The following is a 6605-nucleotide window of genomic DNA, read 5'->3' as shown; positions in this document are numbered from 1 at the left end:
TAGGAATATTTTTGATGGAAATCAAATAGAACCACTGAGAAGTGGGGTTCTTATATGCATTATTAAGAAACCAAAAGTCCCTTTCAGATTCTCCCATATTTATGTTTGGGCTGCATTAACTACCAGATTAACCCCTCCTGTTGTCACAAATATCCCAGAGTATCACTGAGTTTCACAGCCTCTAGAGGGCAGACTCGATCCTTTAGCGGAACACGAATGAAGAGGAATGCAGTTCTCTCCACAAGAATGTAAAAAGAGTGGCACCCCTGAAACTCATCGAAGTCATAAAGCCAAAGCTAAGCTGCATATTAAGAGGGAAGTGAATCCCGAGTGGAAAACAGTAAAACCAAAAATTAGGATATCACTGACAAAACTTTTTTTCTCTTTGGAGTAAAAAAAAATAAAAACAACCCTCAGTCCTCTTGCTAAACTTGATACATCTGGACATTAGTTTTAATAGCTCCATCCATAAATTTTCACCCCAGATATGTGACAGTGAGACTATAAAATGTTTTCACTCTCCTCTCCATGTATTTCTTCAGATCTGCTCAGCACCCCTCTTTCCTGAAGGGCTGTAGTTTATCTCAGCAACTCTGGGACCCAAAGCCCATCTGCTGTTGTTCTGCCTGTTGTCAGTCTGGATTAACAGCTGGCTGGCGCGGCAGCAACGCCGGCATTGGCGCTCAGCTTAAACCTCGGTGCCGGATCTGTCAAGCACAACACTGTGATAAATGCCGCTCTATCTTTCACGCCCATCTCTGTTCCCTCAGAGGGGAGCAAGGGATTTTATATTTATGAAGTCCTAAATTATACATAACTAGCCATATGGGATACTCAAGTGGGCACAAGCAGATGATGCCTCAGGAAAATGTTGTTTGGTTGCAGTTTTTGGAAAAAGGGGAGGAGGCTGTTCATTTGTCAAGGAGTTTAACGTAGGAAGTTAATCATCCGTATCAGTTTTCCTAGAATTGCATTGCAGAGTTCCCTTTCTTAATGTAAAAACAAAACTTATAAGAGTTCATCTAATTATGAAGCTTGACCCCTTGTGTCAGATTTGAAGATGCACTTATTTGGAGTGAATGTAATTTGGTGCTTTAAATGACTGCTGTTTATCTCCTGCTCTTTGTCATCATCTCTATCTGTTGCTTCAACTGTGTTCTACATATACTGTACTATTGTTATTTTGCCACACATATTTGGAAAGTTGAGCTGAATTTCACTAGTCACACCCAAGCCTGTTTACTTCCAAACTGGTAACATTGAGAAATTACTTCAATGGAATCTTTCTGAAAACAGGAGACGGGCTAGGCGATGCCAAAAGCAACACGTCATGCCTATATCTAAAGAAATTCAAACACAGTTAATTCATATATATTATCTAGAAAGAGCTTAAGGATTTTAGGATCAGGTTGGTATAGGTAAGTAGAATTTTAACCCTTAATAAATAATTATCAAGTGTTGATTTTTAACATTTGTTTGATGAAATGAAGCATAAAGTATGTCACCAAAAACAAACAAAATATTTATTTGGCAAATACGTTTTCACAGCACTGAAAATGTAATTTATTCATACTTTAAGACCATACCAGGCCAGCTTTAAATAGGCACATAGCACTATTGGGTGCTGCCACCCATGATTTAAGTGAAATGGCTGCCGACTTAGATAAGAAACAGAAACGTATGGACCTTACCAGGCTCCGCCCACAACCGACCCACGTGACCGCAAGTCTCACAAACAAAGCCTCGCGGCGCCTTGTTTCTATGTAAACATGACTGGATTAGTGCATCATTTCTACCGGATTTTCACAATATATCCGCTACTACAATGGACAGAGGAACTAACAAGTTCATGTCATCATCTGGGAGGAGGTTACTGGTTTCTCAGTCACAAGCTGGTTGCAAACCTGAGGCCAGCAGGTGTCAGTCAGTTATGGTAGATCTGAAATTTGGTTTGATGACGTCAATATGAGAAGCTGCAGACTGATAGGAGGAACCAAAGAGCTCTGTAAAGGTAAAGGCAAATCTTCTGAAGTTGGGATATAATTAATTTAATTTCACATAATTACCGCGGTAGAAGCCATTTGTTTGTTAAAATTTTATGAAATATATTTGTTCTATTTGATGTTTGTTGTGAATGACGTAAACTCACAAACAAACGAGGTAATTAGTCCAACGTTTAGAAACTACAGCGGCTGTAACGCGCCACAGCAAAGGTAAACAAAGGTAAAATAACCTGAACAGGTGATCAACTCAAAACCACTCCTACCTTTTTACTCTCTCTCTCTTTGTAGTTTAAGCACACATGTTACCGTGGCAACCGCCTGCGCCCCGCAAGACGAGCAACGATTACGTTAAAAACATAACAATCAGTCCGTTACGATATCAAGTTTCCAGGCTTGATATTTATTTCTCTATTATTAATCAGCGCTTCCCTGAACACAGCGATGGTTGACTGACTAGCTGTACTTGGTGCTAACGTGGCTAACACGAGTAACAATTTAGTCCAAAGCCTTTTCTGCTAAAATAAAATCTTTAGTGTATGTCAGATACAGACACATTGCATATTGATCTGTTTAGCTAACGTAAGACTGTGTAGCAGACAGGCTTCAAGGTGTAGAAGTTGTATCAGTTCTGCCATTATGCTGTACTTGGCTAACGGGAAGCTAAGTGTGTTTGTGAGACGGCCACGCACGTGACCACGTAGAATGGGCATCAGCCAATGAGAAGCGGCCCCTCTGGTAAGGTCCATTAGCTCTTATAGAAAAAAGAAAATAGGACTTTTTACACAGATGTCCACTCATATTTCTTACTAGAGTTCTCACCTTTAGGATTAGATAAAAATATTTCATTTTGTATGACAAATACAGCATATAGCGCTGATAGATTCTGATCAGACTCTATCAGAGTCATAATCTTCTTTTCACCCAGTTTCTCTGGGAGTTTCCAGGGTTCTGCCCTTACACCATTAATGTTTATCATTTATATCAATCATATTACATCTTCAGTATCCAGTTTTTGCTTCCAGTTTTATGTTGATGAAAAAAACCAAACTCCTTATTGATGTTTAGATTTCTCTCACTACACCGTTCTAGATCTGTGGTTATTATTTAATCCCATTCTAAAAGAGCTACTTAATTCTTAACTAGGTTTAAACTCTTCTAACCTTTCCATGTGTTAAATTTATGTTCTATGCAGACTCTTAAAACATTAATTATGAAAGCCAAGAAACCTTTTCAGTTCACAACGCTGAAATTGAGAAACTAAAAAAAAATCTAAAAACATTTGGTTTGATGAAAAGCTGAAGCTTAAAACCCAATGACTAGATTATTCTCATGGACTTCAGCTGTTATTCTTGTTCTGTTTTTTTTATTTTGTTTTAATTGCATTTCCTGTGGGGGGAGGAGAGGTTTCACAGTGCCAAATAGTTTTATTGTAATGAATGAACCTCAGCACCAATATAAATAAGGGCTTCCCCTCAATGGGTTTCCCAAGGATTAAATAATAATAAATGACAGACTGTGGCTGTATTTATTTATAAAAAGTAAAAAATAAATAAATAAAAGAAAAAATAGTTAATTATAGAAGCTGGAAATCTAGCTGGTGATTTAAAAGCCGGATGTGTGCAAAGAACGAATTGCCTTGGCTTGATTGTGCTTTTTAAAAAAAAAAAAATTTGCAATGCTATAAATTGCTACCACAACCAGAAGGCCTTGGCTAAATCTAACACTCCATTCATGTCTGACTCATTGCATTTTCTTTTCCAAGTTAGGTGCATGACTGCCAAAGTGATGGCTCAGCAGTGTTGTAGTAATCGAGACCGAGCTTCACACAGCTGTCTAGAGACCATTTTTTGATGGTCTCGGTCTCGTCTCGTCTCGGCCTCGACTGCATTTGGTCTCGGTCTCGGGCGCTGAGGACCTGGGATTTTATTTCAAGACCAGTCAAGACCGCAATTGTGGAAATATCACTAAATTTACAGCATACTGTCCAGTTTATTTGTTAACATGTTTGTTTTCACTGGATGCAAAACACACCGATTAAAATCCAAGCAATAACGTGACTTACTAATTCCGTGTTTCTGTTACTCCCCCACCCTTTCACTCGCACGTGGCGCTCCAAGACATGCGCAGTGGTTTTCTTTGAGCGGCAGAAGATGTTTGTCTAATCGGCAGTATAGAATTGCGCTGCATAAATCATAAGAAATCATGCACGAAAGCTCACTGTTTTGATCATTTTTAATCGGCCATGCCTTATGAACAAACTGACCAAGTTTGAAGCTGATCAATCGAAATCCCTAGGAGGAGCTCGATCAAATGCGAAGGCTGTAAACGGCCAAAATGAGGTCAAAATCGCAACTTAAATCCAAAATGTCTGACTTCCTGTTTGAGTTGCACTATGACAGTAATAGAGTTTTCTGTGCGTCTTGGGAAGCTGTACAAGTGTACCAAATTTTGCATCTCTACGATGAAATAAGGTCAATGAGGATGGTATTTTGAAAGTTGCCAGGTGGCGCTTATTTTGCGATAAGGTCGCAAAATAAAGTTGTATTTTGCGCCGACCTTAAAATACGTCATTTTCACGCAGACTAGACAGGTCTGCCAGCTTTGGTGAGTTTTTTAATATGATGAAGCCCCCAAAAAGCAAATTCATTTGACGGAAACATAATAGGAGAAACAGTACGATTACAATTGGCCTTTGCAGCGCTTAGCTGCTCGGACCTAAAAAAAAGCGGCAACAGTTAACGGTATTTGTTGCTTTGATAGGCTCGCATTAGATCTTGCTTCTGTTTAAATGTAAATGAATAATCAAAGAGTGGGAGTGACATCTAATGCTGACATATTTCGGTCCGCAAGTGTAGGTCTCTAGAAGCAGCGATTCGGAAATGAGCGTGGGATGACCTAAATGTGCTGCATGTTCTCTTGAGCTCTCTATCAGTGACACAGCCACAAAACAAAAAGGAATGTAAATTGGGCCCTGAAGTAATGCCAGTTTAAAAACAGTAGGAGAGCAATATGTGTGCTTCCAATACAAAACACCTCCATCCTTAGCTTAGAAGGAAAGCAATTGCAGTTTTATCCCTGTACTGGATATGGCTGCTCATGAAAATTGTATTCCTTCAATGTGGGTTTGTCAATACAAGTGCAGCTATTTCAATTATGTCTAACCTCACAAAATTTGAAAAAAAAAATCCCGTAAGTTTTAACTGCATCTGAAGTTCACTTTTTCATTACTCCACATTGCAAATGGCCTCTTTTCTACAATCTCAGGTCCTCTCTACCTGTGAGATAATTGAAGATTCAGCTGACTGCATTAAGTGAGTACAGGGCAGGCAGGGCAAAGCAAAGCAAGAAAAGCTGCCAATGTCAAGCAGCCTATCTGATCCAACCCTCCAACAAAGGCCAAAGAGCAACGCTGGCCCAAAAGTGTTAATTTACAAATCTGTTAAAACAAACATCTGTTTATATGCTGCGGATGCATGGAGAATAATAAAACGGCTGTGCTTGGAAATGCCTTAGAGGAGCTTTTAAGTCAAGCGTTGACTTTCAGAGCAACAAAAAATTATTATTAATACTTGTGGGAAAAGGACTTGGCATTGCATCAGTGGTGCAGAAGGAAATCAGACCAAGATATGAAAACAACAGATCATTGATATTTCACTTCCAAGTTTGATTTTTTTTTTCTGTGCGGATGCATGCCAGTATCAAAAATGAGCAAAATCTGCACAAATATCTAATACGATGGGATAACTGGGACAATCCCAGTTATCTCGATCTGTTTCAAGTTTGGTCTTCTTCACATTTTAGATGATAGTTTATAAAAACCGGAGTTTTAGAGTTTGACTTTGACAGAGAATAACCAAACAATTGGACAAAAGGAGTCAATGTTCCCACTTTTGTGAAATAAGGGCAACAAAACAAAGGTCCACTGTTTCATTCCCACTGCTACAATTAGCTTCACCTTCTCACAAATGCATATTCTTATTTTTATATGCATTCAAGAGAAGAAATGAAATGACAAGTTTAACCCAGCCTCAATGATTCCAGATGATAATTTATTTAGATAAAGAATTAGCGTAGTTACAGTACTTATGATCATGGATACTAAATTTTGCTGGGTCCAATAAACATGTTAATTTAGCTGTTTTGAAAACATGGATGTAAAGACTATGAAGTTAACAAAAATTAAATGTAAGGATCTTTTTTTTAAAATCAGACCTAATTTTCAAATTCTGCCATAGGAAACTATGGACATCAATGCATTTAACCCTTTTACATTGCAATATGGTCCATGCATGTTTGGGCAAGATGAATTTCTCATAAGAAACCATAAATGAAAAATATTTAAAATAATAAAAACAAATTTGGATAAATATTTATAATTTAATATTTTGAGCCAATGTCAATATTAGCCCCTACCATTTTGGCAGTGATGTTACAAAGTGAAGCTTTGCAACATAGGGCAAAGAAAGGTGTATAGAGAGTCAGAATGTGACAAAATGGGCATTTTGCAGGTGGTTTCATTTTTATAATTTTAAACACAAAGAAAATCTAACTAAATTCAAATTTCCCCTCATCCACTTCTGACTATGAGAAAGAAATATAGCT

Source organism: Xiphophorus couchianus, chromosome 12 (assembly GCF_001444195.1).
Source record: "Xiphophorus couchianus chromosome 12, X_couchianus-1.0, whole genome shotgun sequence".
NCBI classification, from domain to species: Eukaryota; Metazoa; Chordata; class Actinopteri; order Cyprinodontiformes; family Poeciliidae; genus Xiphophorus; species Xiphophorus couchianus.
This window is presented reverse-complemented; position numbering follows the sequence as displayed.